This window comes from Rhagoletis zephyria, unplaced genomic scaffold, assembly GCF_001687245.7.
Source record: "Rhagoletis zephyria isolate East Lansing unplaced genomic scaffold, Rhagoletis_zephyria_1.1 Rzeph_scaffold_00989, whole genome shotgun sequence".
Taxonomy (NCBI): Eukaryota; Metazoa; Arthropoda; class Insecta; order Diptera; family Tephritidae; genus Rhagoletis; species Rhagoletis zephyria.
In genome coordinates, this window is record NW_016158073.1 from 58,926 (window position 1) to 78,594 (window position 19,669).

General features: G+C 33.1%; 1 long non-coding RNA gene and 3 other non-coding genes across 4 annotated transcripts in view; all 4 read right to left on the reverse strand.

Moving 5' to 3' along the window:
- Positions 1-978: 978 nt before the first annotated feature.
- LOC108362322 (uncharacterized) overlaps positions 979-19,669 on the reverse strand; it is a 71,110-nt gene continuing 52,419 nt past the window's right edge. The window contains exon 3 of the long non-coding RNA XR_001847447.1: positions 979-1,041. This is a non-coding gene — a long non-coding RNA (uncharacterized LOC108362322). The remainder of the gene's footprint in view (positions 1,042-19,669) is intronic.
- Positions 5,971-6,044, reverse strand: TRNAN-GUU (transfer RNA asparagine (anticodon GUU)). Its single transcript has one exon. It is a non-coding gene; the product is annotated as a tRNA-Asn (tRNA).
- On the reverse strand, positions 10,554-10,626 carry TRNAR-ACG (transfer RNA arginine (anticodon ACG)). The gene has a single exon. It is a non-coding gene; the product is annotated as a tRNA-Arg (tRNA).
- Positions 13,633-13,706, reverse strand: TRNAI-AAU (transfer RNA isoleucine (anticodon AAU)). Its single transcript has one exon. It is a non-coding gene; the product is annotated as a tRNA-Ile (tRNA).

Consider the following 19,669-nt stretch of genomic DNA (forward strand, 5'->3'; position numbering starts at 1 on the left):
AAAAAAAAGCCTTTTGAGTTGCAGATTGTGATCTTTTACGAGCTAAGTAACGATACACATTTTAATGGAAAAAATATAATTTTCTGCGATTGTTTTGAAATAATCTTTAACAAAATCTGGTTTTACTGGACAATATATCGTCACCTGAGTGGAAGATCGAACACCCTATCCCAGAAACTTTTCAAGAACGCCCTATTTCAGAATTTTATTGAAAAACACCTTATCTCAGGATTTGGTTGAAGAACGCTCTATCTCAGAATTCGGTTCAAAAACGCCCTAACTCAGCAGAAAATACATTGAAAATGTGCTAAATTCCAGACCTTCAGCCTGCCACTTGCAAATTCGTGCAGGTGGAAAGATTCTCTTCATCCCAGGGATTCAGAGAAAGCTTATACGTTACATTTTGAATCCATCGGTGTATAAGAGATGTATCCAGGCGTATGCCTAATCGATATTTCTACCCTTATATCGCACACCTATGTAGATCTAAAGTGAGCTAACTCAAAATTCTTAGAGGGAAATTTAACTGCTTGTGGATCGTACAGATTCAACGCAATTGATACAAAATCAGGTATAACAGTCGTTTTTTAGTTTATGTAAATATATAATCATGAAGAAAAAATATGTAAATTAGTTGGATGCAAGTGCTATGAATTAATTTATGGAAAAAAATCGCCAAAAAAATTTTATTTTTTTTTTTTAGTTGATCGCACTTTAGATCTAGGTGTGCGATATGTTCGATGATTTTTTTATATGGAGGAAAAGGCACAAACCCGTCAACAAAAAAAAAAATACCAATGGTATTTTTTAGCCATTGCAAACTCGTACTTTGTCATACTAGAATTAAATGGGCTAAACTAACTTCCCAAAAATTAATACATACAAATTTTGGTTAAAAATGTGAAATTTTGATGAAACTTTGTTTGTGGCTCTATCGTAAGATCCTGCGTTGGTATGGTACGTAATAATATACTAAATTAATTACCATAATTGTTTAAATAATACTTACTCACAAATTGTTTCAAAGTATCCAGTGACGTGCTGAAACAAAGAAAAAATTATTAAAATAGTATTATATAGTATACATAAGCTAGTTAGTTAGTTAACAGCATGAGTATAGCAAAATATAAACACTGCGACCGGAAAGGTTTTTTTTATTTCTAAAGACCCAGTGTGATTAAGGTCAGGGCTTCGGAGCGCAGCGGAGCTAAGGAGCAAAGGATTTTAGCTGGAGCGGAGCTGGAGCAAAGAGCTAAAAAAAATTCATTTTCTCCTTAGCTCCTTAAAGAAAAATGTTCAATAAGGGCATTCAAGCTATCCTCGTTAATATATTAATTCGTTATCTGGTAACTCGGTAACACTTTCCTAAGGGCTTAAAGCCCCATTGGCCATCTGCCAAATTTTGTACCTATCCCATCAAAACATGAACCTGCTTTCTCCTTGATCACTAAACCGCTTGTGTACCGATGTAAATATTTGGGATGAAGGGCAGTGAGTCCAATATTCGCGATCTAGGGTTTTCACTTGGAACATTCTGCCAGATTAGATCTCTTTAGAGTCAGAAATTCTGCATATTTTCAGCCCTGAATACCTGCGTGACGCTTCTTATATAGAAGTCTTCAGTCCCCATGTACTTTCACCAACTTTTCTTCAGACCCACATATCCCGGGTGGATCTAGCAACAGTTTTCTCAAGATATTAGTCTCTTATCTAGCGTAATCCCTAGAAACTGACCTCGTCGGAGTACTGTCCCTAAAAGAATGACCGAACCAAGTTTGAGTTTATACCTTGTTGTAAAGGGTAAAATAACAGCCTTTTGAGTATTGGCACACCATTTTGACACCACACGGAGAAGCTGCACTTGTAATGTCCGAGACAATATTGCCAAATTTTCTTGTAACTAAAATTGCCAGTTCATCCGCGTACCTAACGGTACCTTAATTACACTTATGTGGTCTGATTAGAGGGCAGCATCTCATGGCTTTGACCTTCACTTAAGTGGTTCCAAAGCAAAGCGTCGATCCAACCAACAGCAGCGGGATCTAAACTCTTTTAGAGATAATACCATAGACAGAATTATCGAAACCCCACGATGTCCACAAATGTACACATTGTAATCTCCTTGGACTCAACGGCGTTTTCGATTTTACTAACCAGACACAGGAAAGCCAAATCAGTTGATATTTCTTTGACATAAGTAAATTGAATGTGATGTTAGAGAGCGAATGAGCTCAGTATGCCCCTCACATGGAGATCAAACAATCTCTCTAGTTTTTTGAGAGTGACAGAAGTTAGACTAACGTATTACATACATAGGTATGTAAGATTTAGCTAAGTCAAGGGACCTCTTTTCCGCTTTAGGAGTAAATAACGCGGACAGCTTCCTCCACAGCAATAACTTGCTCTAAATAGACAGACCAGGAAATCAATGATGTCCTAACCTTACATTTTATCTAGGAGGAACCAGGTAATATGCAGACATGCAAAGATTCCAGTAGGGCGCTGTTGAGCTGATCCGCTGCAGCCTCCAATTCGTCGATTGAGTTAATAACGGTTAGCAACGTGTCTGCACTCAGATTCACCAAAAGTTTAAAAAGAACTCAGTTAAGGGAAAATCAAGTTGTACACACCTAGCTTTTTTTACTTTACTTTTTTTTTAATCCCTTGTGAAATACACATAGAAAAAGTCAGCTAAATATATTTCTCTCAACATATGATTTGGTTATAGTTTTAATTTCATGACTAAAAATTACTTCTTGAATGAATGCAACAATGAAGAAGCGTTTGGACGGACAGAAAATTAACCAATCCGTTACCTCGCATACAGCTAGGGATGCAACATCTTTCATAAAAACATCGATGTTTGCACACAAGTGCGCTCGGATATAAAAATACACATTTTAATATACACTGTCGGTCAAAAGTGGGTGCATGTTTTTTTTTTAATATTTGGAATTTTTTTCAAATAAAAATGTTTATTTGTTTTAATCAAAACCACATAGAAAAAACTGGGGCATGCCGACATATTAGTTATGTAATTCTAGTGAAACTGTCAAACTTTATACAGAATTTACAAAAATTCAACACTTTTTCATCTTAGTTTTGAATTTATTAACTGAATCTTAAGAAGAAGTTGGGGTATGCAGGTATATCGGTTATGTAATTCTAGTGAAACAAGTGCAAGTTTTAAGTGTTTAAAATATTGCTTTGATTTTTAATAACTTTTTTGCTGACGGCTTTTTGCGCTTTTTACCATATAAAAGTGTTGCACATTAAATAAATCTTATTTATTTGAATATAAAAATTTTGAAATAGTGTTCAGAAAAGAAGCTTTGCTAATCTAGTCCCCAAAGCCTACTTATACTCTGAGTGATGGTTACACCAGCTTCCGAGAACAAGCTCTCACTTGGCAATGGTCGTTCAGCAGAGTACGAACGGAATGAGTGAACGATGTCGATGTTTTTCACTTTTCTAGTCGATGTATCGATGTCCAGCAAAACATCAACGTTAATATCGATATTTACGGACGAAACATCGATGTTTTGAAAACATCGATGCATCGCTTGCATCCCTACATACAGCCGTCTCATTCAACTTGACACTTAATTAGTCTACCAATTAATAGAATGACCAATGAGCTGAGCAAAGGGGAAAGAAATAAAAACAACAAGCAATATTCATAGCAACAGCAGCAACAAAAGCAAAACAAATAGCAACAAAAGGAAAAAAAGCGTCGCTACCAGTAATGAAGGCGCGACTTTACGCCACACACATGTGGGAGTGTTGTGTTCTGTCCGTCGCCTGCTGCCGTCGCTAAACAGGAAAGAAAATAAGAAAAATGCATTTTTTGTTGGGTAATTAAATTATTCGTGTTAGCGTGCAATGGAATTTAACAGCAAAATAATAAGAGAAGGCGAGTTGTAGCATATGAAATTTGGGGAAATTACTTTTTTCGTTTTTAACTACATATCTGCTTAACTGACTGTGTGGCGATTTGTCGCTGTCATTTGTGATGAATTGCTTTGCAAGTAATAATTTTGTATAGATTAATTATGTACAAATTATTATTTTTCGTTCGCTTAGCACGCTCGGCGAGTGCAATGCACTTTTTGAAAGTGACAGAGGAAATCCATTAATTTTCGAATTAATTTTGCATTTACGAACATGGCATGATTTTGTGCCAAAAATGGCGCAAAAATTTAACTAAAAAAAAATACAGCAGTATAAAATAAAATTTAAGGCTTAAAAAAAAAGTTAGTATTTCAATTAAAAATGAATGAAAATCAATCATTTTAATTTTGAAATTTCATCTAAATAATTCGGGTTTAAAAGGTAATTTTCTTTTAATATAAAACTGTTCCTAAACTCGTCTTAAACTTAAAAATGGGCTTATGGGCCGCAACAAGGGCAAAGTCAAATTTATGTCTCAAAAGTTAAAAGAAGCTGGTAAATTTCAGAGACAATTTTATTTTTAAAATACACGTTAAATACAGTGTAACTAGAATTGTAATGTGGATAAAATCTTTTTTTTAGTTAGTTAAAATAAAGAGAAAATAAAATTTATTAGTATCAAAAATTTAACATAATAAAAAAAAATCTATGTGTAGAACTAAAATAAAAAATAAAAGTAAATTAAATTTAAATAAAATGAAAAATTCAAAATAAAAGCGAAATAATCCCAATAAAATAAAATACAAAATATTAAGTTTAATAAAAAATTAAAACAAAAATAGAAATAAAATAGAAAAATCGCAAAAAAAAACAAACAAATTGTTAAATTTATTTAGAATTAAAACATAATAAAATACTAAAAATAATAAACTTACTTAAAATCCAAATGTAAATATATTCTAGAGAAAATAAAAATAACTGCAAAAAATAGAAACTTACTAAATTTTATTTAAAAAATAAATTCATACTCGTAAAAATATAAAGTAAAAAATATATAAATTTAATAAAAACAAATTAAAACAACATTACACCAAATTAATAAAAAATTTTAAATAAAATAGAAATACATAATCGCAATAAGATAATATAAAAATTTAAATAATTCAAATGTAAAATAAATAAAAAATTAAAAAAAAAATCATAATGCAAACCTAAAACAAATATAAATTTTAAAAATTTTAATTAAATTAAAATAAAAAATTCTATATAAAATAACGGTAATCGCAAAATAAATAAAAACCTAATTAAACCTAAATAAAATTACTATAATTTCAAATAAAATTTTCTAAATAAAATGGGAACATTCTAAACAAAATAAAAAATTATTAAGTTTAACTAAAACAAATAAAATATAAAATAAATGAAATTAAGAAAAATTTGAATTGCAAATTAAAATGTTAATAAAAAATTCCAATTAAATAAAAATAATCGCAGTGAAATAAAAATATCATTATATTTAATTTAAATAAAAACAAAAAAAAAATAAAAAAATTATAAAAGGTTAAAATATAAGTAAAATAGAAATAAAAAATTGTAAAATAATTTTAAAAATTATTAAAATTAATATTTATAATAAGAACAAAATAAAACATCTAAAAACATAACAAAATTAATAAGAATTAGAATAAAAAAGATCCAAATAAAATAGAAATGAATAATCGCAATAAGGTAAAAAAGTAGTAAATTTAAATAAAAATAATCTAGAACAAATAATAAATAAATTATAATAAACAAATACATATTTCGAAGATAAAATAATAAAATTATTAGGTTTAATTTAAATAAAAAATAAATAACATAAACTAAAAAATTAAAATTAAAAATTTTAGTAACATTCAAAAATTCAAGATAAAATAGACCTTTTACTCGATTTATTTAAATTGAAATGAAATGAATGAAAGTGAAATTGTAAGAAAAAACGATTGCTTCGTTTTTATTTATACAGCCCATTGAAATCCATTAAAGTAAAACAATTAAAAAGGCAATAAAAATAATTAAAATTTAAATAAAAAAGTTATCCGCCCCCGGGTGGGCTCGAACCACCAACCTTTCGGTTAACAGCCGACCGCGCTAGCCAATTGCGCCACGGAGGCTTGTGCGAACACTGTGTCAAATGTACGTTTTATCGTTGCGCACACCAATTGTGCTAAGAATTTGTAAGAATTCAAGCACAAGCAATTAACCCCTAATTTGTGTTTATGTGTTTTTTGTCTGCAACAGTGTTACCAGTTGAAGCTCTACATATGATGTTTTTCTATACGAATAGTATTTTCAAATTTATAATAAATGGTTCCAACTAAGATTGGAAATTTATTAAATAAATTGATTTATATTGGTATATTGGTTATATTGGTATTTATAAAATCAGGTATTTTACCAGATGCAGCTGGAGAATCTCTGCCAAAAATCCAACGAGACTCTACAGGAAATGACCTCAGAGATCGAGAGGTTGATCCACTTAGCTATTTGAGACGCATCTGGTGAACGCCTCGAAATGGTAAAAGTCCGAGATTTATCAACATAATGAGGGACATATATTCCAAGCGAGAGACGTATGTCAATCCAAAGAAAATATTTGCTGAAACTTTCTTGTATGCTCAGACACGTGGAACGGCTGCGCTCCTAAGTAGACCAACTTATAAAGCCCATTAAGTGCTGGCTGAAAAAGATAATCAAGCTGCTGGGCGCGAAAATAGATGGTTCTGGCAAATGTTTTAAATGTGGAAATCCTGGCCACTTCGCCCGCGATTGCAGCGCAAGTTCCAGTGGGCTCAGCAATTCAGCAGGACGCAAACTCTTGGCTGAGGAAGACGAACCCAACACTAATCAGTTGTTAAATTAAAACGAGCCAGCAGGAAGGGCCGCGCTGGCTCCCGCAATTGAATGCCCCATAATCTCCATCTCGCAAATTGGCAGAAAAGTGAGCAACGTTACTGTTAGTGGATATGTTGACGGACATGAGCGAAACGGTAGAACCACTTTCCATCATTCGATCTGATTTGGGCACTAAAGAGGTAAGGCAATGCCCTGGAGCAAGGTTGAGAACAGAAACTGGTGAGAACACCCAATTTGTAGGAGAAGTAGCATGCAAAGTACCAATAGGGAATGTGGCGGTGTTCATAATCGCGGACATTGTGGATAAAGTCATTATATGAGTAGAATTTTTGCTTGGCCAAGGCATCAAGATCGACATGGAGAATAGAATCATGGAGTACAACAACAGGGAAGTGCCACTTAGCTTTGGTTAGATGGCCCCTACAGCAGCAAGCGAGTGATTCTAGAGCAAAGCGAACAGGTTCCACCGAAGTCAGAAGCAGTCGTTTGGGCTCAGATTGATGGAAATTGTGGAAAAACAAGTTATAGCTTGTCGAAGCAGCTTAGAATTCTACACCGGACGATCTTATTGGTAAAATCCTGCCAAATACGAAGAAAATGGACGCATTTCAGTTCGGTTCCGTTGGCGAGAATGACATTACGGAAGACATAAATGCACGGACGAAAGGTTTAGAAGGAAATCACCAGCATAAGGCTAAGGAACTTCTCTGCAGATACTCCAACATATTCGACGCGGATGGCAGCAAACCTGACAGGACCAATGTTGTGAAACAACGCATTGATACTAATGATGCAAGACCAAGCCGTCAAATTCGTCGGAGGGTTCGACTTGTCAAACGGGAATCTGTAAACCAAATCATAAAAGAAATGAGCGAGAGGCGTCTATTGGGTTCGCCGATGGTATTTGTGAAGAAAAAGGATGGCCAAATGGGGTTCTGCGTGGACTGCCCGAAATTAAATGATATGACGAAGAAGGACAGCTACTCTGGACTCGTGGGCTACCACAAAATGGTTCTCAACACTCGACCTTTCGAACGATTATTGGCAAGTAGAGATAAGTGAAGAGGACAAGAAGAAGAAGGCAAAAGACGTACTTTACTTATATAATTCCTTAAGAAATTAATACCTTATTTTCAGACATTTATGTTTAGTGCATAGTACTTAGTTACTTGGGACGCCGATATTTCAATAGACATGAAAGGCTTAATGCAATATCGTCACAAAATCCTGACTGTGATTGTCAGGAATGTGGCCAGATCTACAGTGTTAACTGTACATTAGAGTTTTTGATACAACCTTACAGTTTTTAGAATACCTTCTAGAACAAACTACAGTTATTTTTGAAATTTAGAATTTGAATGAATAAACTAAAACTTTTCTTACCGTTTTCTTGAAAGTAAACTTTTAAGATACAAAAGGCGATGAAAGTACAGCGTTTCCCCTTTTGAAATGAGTGGTTTCAGCTGTCCTCTGCATTCCAGTCGCCACAGCAATCAATTTGAATAAAATTAGAAGTAAACTAGAAATTCCAGCGCTCTCTAATATTTTAAGAACTAAAGATTTATTTAAAAAAAATAAATCGGGTTGTACTAAATTTCAGGTTCCCAGTGAAATATATTTAAACAAAAAATAACAAGCCATTTTTGAAAAATAATGAAACTGTTATGTAATTTAAATGTTTCGGTGTACAAAGTATGATTTTGTATAATATGAACTGTTTAAGTTATTTTATTTTAATTGATTTTTTATGTTTAATAAAGTTAAAAGTCCTTAATGAAATTAAAAGTCCTAAGGTTTTTAAAAACATTCTTCGTTTTTGAGGGATAAAGTGTTTGTTGTCTAAAATACAGGTCTTTTTGGAAATTAACAGTTTTTGCTTAATCTGGCAACACTAATTGTCATATAAATTTTTGCACGGCTTATATTTAGTTAAGTTTTATAACATTTTTCGCTTCAATACTTAATTGGAAGCAGTGATCGGACTTCTACCACATTGTGGTAGATCTGTCACTTTTTTGAGCATCTACCACATCTACCACACAAGGTCTGAAGTCTACCACATATTCGCGTTTTTGAGTACCTAGTTTTATTTTTGCTCGACATAATTTTCTTAATTTTAAGAGCAAAAATTGTCCAACACTGAACACTATATGGTAACAAGAATGATTTAATACAAGATTCCGCATTCCCGCGGCGATCAATTTTCTCAAGCCGAATGGGAGGAGAAAATAAACTGTGTAATAGTAAATTTTCTCAATAATAAATTTCTCGACAGGAAACGTGGTTTCATTACGTAAAATTTTAATATATATGATTTATAAAAAAAAAAAACTAATAGGGAAAATTAAAAAACTACGATTTTCGTGAAAGTATTAGCAAATGTCAGTGTATCTAAATTTTCTGAGGCGTTGTTTAAATTTACTTGAGAATTATAAAAATTGGCAAATTACAAGTAGCGGTTTCTGTAACGTGCCACATTTGTTCGCTACATCGTGATGTGATAGAATGAAACGCTGACAGCACTCCGCAAGGTTGCAAAAAAATTAATGTTCGAAAAATATTTTGATATGGAAGGAACCGCTTTGCACTGTCAAGAAAAAAATTGCCAAAACTCAATGCAATTTTTAGCAACTTCAATCTAGCACTTTGTTATACTAAAATCAATTTTTTTAGAGTACAATTAAAAAGTTTGCAATTTAGGTGAACCCCTACAGAATTTCTTTAATTTCTGTACAAAGTTTGATCCAAAACCTGAGACCTACCACATTTTTTTGAAATCTACCACATTTTTTTCCAGATTCTACCCCACAGAATTTTTTTAAGTCCTATCACTGATTGGAAGCCATAATTACGGTGACCATTCGTACCGATTTTGGTGGGACAGTACCGATTTTTAGAAAATTATCCCACTGAATATTTTTTTAAAGTCGGGACGTAAAAGTGTCCCGATTTTTCATATTTGTACCGATTAAGTCCCGATTTTCAGTGTTTTATTTATTAATTTAACAAGAGTCTTCCTGTACTCTGGCCCAAAAACAATTTTTCATACAAATGTGGCAGCACTTTCGTTATTGCAAAGAACAAAGAATACATATAGGGGAGCCAAAAACATAGCCAGCATCCTTTTTTTCTTTGAACTTTGGTTATGTGTTATTATATAACAAAAACCATTTAAATCAAACTTTGTTAAAAAATTGGCGAAATTCGACAAAGTTTTGTCAAAATTTTGAGCTTTTTAAATATATTTCTAGAAACTTTCTGAGTATACAGTTTTGTAGCCCATTCAATTCTAGTAAAACGAAGGGCAAATTTGGTAAATTCTAAAAATCTGATTAAAAAGTTTAAAATTTTGATCAACATTTGTCACAATTTGTCGCATTTTTGTAAATGTTCTACAAAGTTTGAAATCTTGATATACAGGTTTTTTTAGATGTTAGTAAGCTATATTTTCATAAAAAGGTCATAAACATTTTTGCTAAAACGTGTGTGTATTTATTTTTGAGATCCCTATTCAAGTTTTTTATCTTTGTTTTGTCTTAAATAACACTGTATTAAAGGATGTTATGTTTTTATTCTAAAAAATAAATCATAGGTTCGGATTCGACGCTTTAAAAGTGTCCCGATTTTAGTCCACAGAAATCTGGTCACCGTAGCCATAATCAACAAATATCGGAGACCCGCGTAGGTGGCTTGAAAAAATAAATCCAATTACAGTTATTCCATGATCAAAAGCAGAGGCTAAGAAGTAAAAATAAAGAATTTGTTAGCGACCCTGCCAGGAGTCGAACCTGGAATCTTCTGATCCGTAGTCAGACGCGTTATCCATTGCGCCACAGGGCCAATTTGCAACCTTTTGCCGAAGTGCTCACATCGCACCGGAGGTGGCATTACAGAACAAAAGCACAATTCAAAACAATTCACAATACGTGTTAAGAATCGTTTAATCTGGAGCTTAACATTTTTTATGTAAAATAATGATTAAAATGGTTTTAGGAGATTTCTACCGACACCGAAATGTTTTTAAGCTAAAACCATTTTAACCGTTATTTCACGTTGAAAATATGTTAAGCTTGAGATTTTACGACGATTAACACGTCTTGTGAATCCCCTACATCGTCGATGTTTTTGCAAAACCGCCCATCGACCAATTGTAAAATCCGGCAACAAAAAAAAAATCCCAAAAATCAACTGGATTTTTTAGCGGTTTGAAACTTTCACTTCATTGGAATAAAATTTTGTGGGCTATAAAACTGCATACCCAAAAATTTTCTAAAGATTCAGATAAAAAAGTTGAAGTTTTCATGAAAATTAGTTTCATTTTCTTAAATTTTCTATTAAGTTTGAAACTGTGATTTATAAGGCTTTGGTTAAAACTTGGACGGCATTTTTATAAAAAAAATAACAAAAATAATTTTAAATACATATGTAGTATCCATCTAACAGTACCATATACTTGCCAACAACCGTTAAACTTTTGAAAAATGGGCGCCCCACAGTGGGAATTGGAATATATTGTTCCAAATATTCCAGAACCATCATTTTTCAACCGGTTAGATAAATTTTTTAGATGAAAGTTTTTAAAATTTAGAAGAGCTTTGTCCGGCTAGATTTTTTAATATATTTTTTTTTATATATAATTGTATAATTGAAATTTTCTTTGAGTTGTGAGAAAACAAGCACAAGAAATTTGACAGCTAATAACCCGAGATTTGACTGTAAGAAAAGGCGGTTTTAACGAACGAGCTTTGATTAAGATTATATTTATATGTAAACTTTTAAGTCCGTTTTATTAAAATTGCCAATGTCTATAATCGATTAGGTACGGCGAATGTTTTAATTTTGTCAATTTGTCTTTCTAGTAATTCTATTTTTGTTCTTAATACTCACATCCCATAATTCTCTACATGTAATGGTATATTATGATATACATAATTTACTACAGTCGAACGCACCCAATCATTTGGCAATAAATTGACGTCACTTTACATCGGGCTTGTGAAGTGTTCGTGTTCAACAAGAAATGCCATAATGAATTGATGATTTGTAAAGCACAATAATGAATTGGATTTGACTAATAAACTCAAATGAAAAAATATGATTGTTGGCACTGTAAGTACATATGCACGTAAATATGTACATATGTATATCTGTCTGAATGCATTAAAAATTAGTAATCATAAATATTTATATACAAATGTACTACATATGTATGTTTGTATGCATATGTATGTATATTAGGGTGGTGAAAAAAAAGTAAATTTAGAATTTTAGTGCTCTCACACCCTACGATTGCTTTAAACCGAAAAAAATTATACCCCTCTCTTTTATTTTTTAAGTGAAAAAAATATTTAGAGTTCGCTCAAAGCGCTCAAATTTTCCAAGTATTTCAGAAATAGTATAGATTTCTTTATTCTCAATATTTTTCGAACGGATATCTGTGTTTCTCTTCAGAAGACTTTAAATAATAGAAACCAATCGTTTATTTAACCTTTTTTTAATATTAACTATTTTTTATAGAACCCCTCAAAAAGCCGAAAATTCCAATGAGGGTACCCATAAAAAAGCGCTGATATTAAAAAATGTGAAATTAAATAATTGGATATTTTTATTAGAAGTCTCCTGAATAGAAGCAAAGTTTTCCGATAGAAAAATATTAATTTTCAAGAATTCCATAGCACTTCTACTAAAAATGTTTTTTTTTTCCCCCATATAAAATACATGGAAAACTTTGAGCGCTTGGAGCGACCTCTAAATATTTTTTTTTAATTTCAAAATAAAAAAACAGGAGTATAGATTTTTTCGATATAGAAAAATTGTATGGGGGAGAGCGTTAAAATTCCGACTTTACTTTTTCGCATGCATTATTCGACCTAATATGCATATGCGCGTAAGGATGTACATATGAATATATGAATCTACATATACATACATTTGTAAGTAAATAGCTGTGACTAGAGAAAGACACGCAGCTTGATTTTGTCTATTTTTTGTAAATAATATTTTGCATTTTTTATTAAAGTTGCTTTATTGTTTTTTTTTCAGTAGGTTAAGTTCAGTCATTCGCCTCGAATTATCAACAAAGCCACAACCATAACAATGAATTAAAAAAAAAACAACTTCAACGTCAACGAGTACTAGTTTAAACTGATTAATGGAAATCCAATAAAATCAGGCACACAAAGAAATCAAAATAAAACAAAATGAAATGAAATTGTGTGGAATGCCCAACAATTGATTTGATTTTAGTTGAATTTTTGATAACGAATAAATAGCTTAAAATGGACCTGCGAAAATTCCCAAAAAAAAAGGAATTAGCAAAAGTTTGTTATTTTGGAATGACAATGAAAATGGAAGCAATTTAAGAGAAAATTTTATGATTTAATTTGTTTTTGGGAAAAATGGATAGTAAAATATTTACATCATCGTAGAGGCTGGCCACCTGCCGCAGTAAGGGTTTGAAGGCTTGAATTCTCCCACCCGATATCAGATCTGAAGTTTTGTTTTACGAATGTAAAAAATTTTACATAAGAAAATTTCTTAGCCATTTCATGTACGGCATTTTACATGGAGTTTTTGCTTTTCTTGAGAGCTGCATAATGGCCATACAAACCCAAAACTTATCTCCACATCGATGTACACATATATTTGTGGTCATATGGAATAGTAGCTTAAGTCGGGAGGCTGGCACTGATGTCAAGCCATTGAAAACTGTTGGCAAAATGTTTGCATTTTAATGAGCTTTAATTGTTTTAAATAATGCAAAAGTCGAATTACCCCAGATTATTATTTGAAATAATAAATTAAAAAAAAAAAATCGGAGAAATAGAAAGTAAAAAAAAAACCGCTTGGCCCATGAGGGGATCGAACCCGCGACCTTCGCGTTATTAGCACGACGCTCTAACCAACTGAGCTAATGGGCCACATAGCAACTCGCGGGCAAATGCGCTATCTGAGCGAAAGCAGTAACGAGCATATATGGATGAATATTTGTATATATGTGGGTTTGTAGAAGCGTAGAAAAAATGTGCGCGCTCAACGAATCGTATATGTACTTTTGTCGAAGGGTGCAAATATTTCAAGGCAAAGGTATACAAATGTGCCTACATAGGTACGATAATTAAAAGGGGCTGTATAGCTATATAGAAATATACATATGCATACATACATTGCTTAAAAAGTGTTTCTTAACGTGTCACTATGGGATAAATTTCTGTAAAAAATATTATAAGCATTAAATTGAAATTGAAGCCTTTTCATCTGACATATCGTCCTTTAAAGAACGAAACCGAGTATCGTCATTCTGCAAAATCCCCTTAACTGATATTTGCTGCCAAAATTGGATTTGCTTACTCAAGCTCTTGGCTCAATCCTTATCCATTCGTCAAAAAATATATAAGAGCCAGAAATGCGATTGCTTTATAAAAATGAGAACCACTTTGAAATATTAATCTCTAGAAAATAATTAATGCAACCTCACATACGTGGTTTTGCATTATCTTGATATGCGGTTTTGCATTTTGTTGATACGCGGTTTCGTAAACGACGATATGAATCCTTGTTATATTTTCTAATGCCTGTTTATATATTTGGGCATAGCCTGGATTACGCACGCGACATTCGTACGACTTAAAAACCCTTTTTTCGCCGTTTGAATTCATTTACTTGCATTTTCGTTTTACCTTTTTTGGGAAATGCCCATAAGTATGTATGTATGTATGTGAAACTTCTTTAGCGGCGGTTGGTTGGTTGGGAGTAAATTGGCAAATTCAAAGGAAATTTCACACGGAAATGGTGCAATCGAAATTATTGGGGCTGAAACAAGTGCTTCTTGAGTGTATGGTATTAATTTAACAAAAAATTGCTAATAAAATGGTGCAACGGAAATGGTGCAACGGAAATGATGCAACGGAAATGGTGCAACCGAAATTATTGGGGCTGAAACAAGTGCTTCTTGAGTGTATGGTATTAATTAACGAAACATTGATAATAAAAGGTTAAAGAATAAAACTTAGAAAAATACCAATACAAGAATGAAAGTAAAGGTGAGTACGTGCATACACAGATAAAGAAAAGGATAAAGGCAAAGGTAAAAATAAAAACAAAACCAAAGATTCGCAAAGATAAAGGCAAAAAAGAAGACCACGGTAAATTTAAACACTTTACTTATATATATAAGGTGGAATATGTAGGTGAAGATAATGATAAACATAAAAGCAAAAACAAAGATGAGGATGAGGATGAGGATAAGCATACCGATAAAAGTAAAGACGAAGATAGGGGAGGAAAGATTAAAATAAAGGTAATTGAAGAGGAAAAGATATATAGAGAGACACAGAGACTAAATCTGGGAACTATTTTGGGATTTTAAAAATTTGCAGGATTCTCGAGACTTATCGTTAAAATTATCCATATTTTTTTCGGTTTTGATATCGATATTTTTATCGATTTTGTTATCGATATTTTTATCGATTTTGTAATCGATATTTTTAATTATTTTGTATTTTTTCTATCGATTTATTTCTATTATTTATTTATCGATACTTAGCGAATTTGTTGTCGATATTTATCGATTATGTTATCGATATTTATCGACTTTGTTATCGATATTCATCGACTTTGTTATCGATATTTATCGATTTGGTTGTCGATATTCATCAATTTTGTTATCGATATTTTTCAATTTTGTTATCAATATTTATCGATTTTGTTATCGACATTTATCGATTCTGCTATCAATATTTATCGATTTTGTCATCGATATTTATCGATTTTGTTATCGATATTTATCAATTTTGTTATCGATATTTGTCGATTTTGTTATCGATTTTCTAATCGATTTTGTTACGAATGATATTATCGTTCTCGCTGTTGAAATTTATATCGAATTTGTCATCGATTTTGTTATCGATTTGTTATCTATCTATCGGTTTTGTTATCGATATTTTGTTGGACGTTATTATCGATTTATTTATCGATAGAGTATAAAGATAAAAATTAATATAATGGAAAAACAGAATAACATGAATGTTAGTAAAACGAACAGGGGTAGAGATAGGGATCTAGATAGAAAAAGAGAAAAATATAACCTTAAGCAAAAGCAGATGTGTGTATGTATACATTGGTTATGCGACAAAATAGATAGGTAACGTAAGTTTCACTTCTCTAGTGTGGCCCAGGCTCACTTACTTTTTTTTTATCTCTCTCACCGTTGACCACCGCGAAATTCCCGATTTTCGGTGCAATTCCCCGCACTAGCATGATTTCATTAAAAAACTAAAATTTTTAATTTATTTACGAATGTTCATACAATATCTAAATTTTAAATCTACTCACTAATTTTTTATAAAATTATATCTTATTGTACAACATACGCCATATGAGTCAAACTTTTGGCAAAATTCGACAAAATTAAAAAAAAAAGTTCATCCAAATTTTTAACTTTTTATCAAATTGTCTAAATTCGCCGCAAACGGCAAGTTGGCATCGCTGTTACAGCTTGAATATGTTCTAATAACACCGTGTTACAAAATTAAAACATTTTTGTCAGACATGAACAATCGATAAACGCGTGTAACTACCGATCAAATATACCAAATATGCGTTTTTTATATGTATGCATGTATGTATGTATATTAGGGTGCTTTTTTTGCGAATATTGTTTTTTTCACTCCTACCTCGAAAAACACCTAAAAAACTCCTTGAAAATTTGCACATTAAATACTCGCCCAAGGCGTGCAAGGATTTCCCATATAAAATACACGTAAACTTTGATCGTTTTCTTCAAAATTCTATAGCTCAGAGGCATTTTATGCTATAATCATGGTCAATGATGGATTTTCTTCACAATTGATCGTTCTACAAGAGTATCGTTTGCGGCGCAACTCTAACTCCCACCAGCAAGTTAGTACGGGTCACTCAACCCAATATTTTCATGAAATTCCCATTTGTTTGCCCCTATCTCGTAAATAACAAGAGGTACAGAAAAATTGCGAATCACAAAGTTTTAGGTCATTCAATTTTCTACAAAGAATTTCTAAAACAGAGTGTCCAGATTTGGCGATTTCGCGCCAATTTGGCGATATGTTTCGATAATTGCGCGTAAAAATTTAGGAAATCGCCATTGGCGATTTTTTCGCTTCCAATAAATTATTTTCCAATTATGGAAATATACAAAACTTAGTTTTCCACGATAATTTTTCAGACGAGGCTAATGAACTGCGTGATAAACTTGACTTAAGAAGCATATTAAAAGTCTGTCAAAAATATTTAATCACCCTAATCGAAGAACTTTTGAAACGATTACCTAGTCAGTTAAATACTTTAAAAAAAGCTTTGATTTTGTCACGAGAAAAGTGTGTGAATCACAAGAGGGCGAGTTTCAGGGACCAGCCAATTCACTATTTGACTTTGAAGAAAAGAAAAGCAGCGGAAACTGAATATTTAATTCTTTTAACTTCCCCATGGAATAACTTTTCACAGAACCATTCCATCCGCCTCCGAAGAATTTTGGATAATTGCTTACGGAGTGAAAACCGCAACAGGCAATAAAATTTTTGGAAATATATGTAAGTAAATTCATATAATTATCCTTGCCGCACTCACATGCTTTTGTTGAACGCGTTTTTTCCGTAATGAATTCAACAAAAGCTATGATTCGAAATAGGATGAGGTTGGAAAGCCTTAATTCAATAGTTCGAATAAAGTGTTATATGAAGCCTAATAGTTTCTGCCGCAAAACGTTTGCAATATCAAACAGTACGTTATCAAGGTTGAATAGCTCAATATATGACAACAACAGAAATGTAAATAATTCAGACACTACAGGTTATTTTCAAAAAAATTGTGGAAATAGCTGATCTCGCCTTATTATAGGTTTTATTTAATTTTTAGCGCCGAGCTCTTAAAAGCGGATTGTGCGATTAATCAATTAATATGAGTTATAATAAATTTAATAATTGCAATTGTCCTATTGTAAAATGTGTTGAAACGAATATTTTTAAAAAGTATGCGTATTTTTAAAGAAAATTTTTTGTACATCACTATTATATACGTGATTTGTGTTATTTATTATTACTTTCTGAAGGAATTATATTCGTTTTTGGGTTTAAAAACGATATGATAATAAGATCTAATTTTATTTAAAAAAAAAAAATTTTTCAGAAATTCCGCTTTTTATTTAAACAATCTGGACACCCTGTTCTAGAACACCAAATCGCTAATATCGATATTTCTTGAGATATTTGGCTTTGAAGTTGAAGTGAAGTGATTTTGAAGTTGAAGTGAACGATTATGACAATTTAGCTCAATAATCAATGAAGATTCCACACTACCTCAATTTCAAAGCCCAATAACTCAAGAAATAAGAATGCGTAACCCCTCAACAAAAAAAAAATATTTAAAATTAACTTATCATAAACTTCGTTAAGGTTTGGACAAGTCGTAATTCTAGTAGAGTAGACAAAAACAACACACCCAGAATTTTGAATTGTCACTTAAGATTTTGGCTTAATGTCGAAACCCTCATTTGCAGTAGGTTGCATTTTAAGGCAAAGTTGTGTATTACAAAACTTGCAAAATGCTTTAGTGGATTTTGAACCGAACCGAACCATTTTCTTGAGTGGTTTTCAAACCCGTTTGCAGCGCTTGGTAAAAAACCTCAAAAAAGTTCCCTTAAATTACTTACCCTTCAATATTCTTGAAATTTTTCATTAAAATCCCTTAACAAAAATATATTATGTGAATGGTTATACGCGGTAATACCAACCAACCAACCCAACATTCAATCCTCTATCGTTATTACTTCTGATTAAGGTCTATGGGAGTATGTATTTTTGTGCAACTGTAGAGTAATCTAAAATACTTCTTTCATTTGATACCTATATTTCTGTATTTTTTGTTGAAACCACTTTTTTGCTAAGTTTCTGATTTAATAATAATAAAAAAGGCTCCCAACGGTGATGAAGGTGACAGTTTTCTCTTAACCCCCATGGCAGATTCGGCGGACCTGGATAACTTTCTGGGTCACTCGATGCTTGCTGAGGCTTTGAGCTCGCTATGGGCCAACGACTGAAGTTCTCATCATATTTGGAGCTCCCAGTAGGGTACCTGGATGCTTTAGATAGTTGCTCCATTACCAGGATAGGGGTTTATGAGGTGGGTTTTATAGAAGGCTGAGGTAGCTCAGCCGCTCCAGGGTTGAGTGGAGGTCCCACTAACCGCCACTGAATAAAATAAACACAGTAGTTAAATATAGCGAACACAACCACACACACACGCGGCCGTTCGGCCAGGCTGCCGGTACGCTGACGTCCACGAAGAGAGGGGAGAGAGAGAGCGACCAACTGGTCGGCGGTCGGCGTCGTGGCTCAGAGAGCGGAGACTGTCTAGTGACTACTGACGGTGGCGATGGTTCGGTGATTAATGACAGTGAGAGCGGTAGCGAGCGTGATGATGGTAAATGCCNGCGGTGATGGTTCGGTGATTAATGACAGTGAGAGCGGTAGCGAGCGTGATGATGGTAAATGCCCACAGCACGGGTACTGCAGCCAATGAGAGCGACGATGCTGATCGTGACGGCAGTAGCAGTCCCTTTAGTAGTGACGGCCCTGCGGTGATGTTGACGGTGGCCCAAATAGTGGTGAGGGCGGTAGCGACCTCCCGTAGTGAGAGCAGTATTGGCGGCCCTAGTTATAACAACGGGCCTCTGATGAGTAACGGTGGTGACAGCGGCCCTGGATGGCGATGATGTTGGCGGCAGACGGCAAGTAGCGGTCCTCGGTAGCGGTTTGGCCTAGGGGGCGGCAATGATATTGGCGGCCCAATGGTGAGGAAGGCGGCAGTCCGGCCCTAATGAAGGACGACGGTGACAACGGCCCTGGATGGC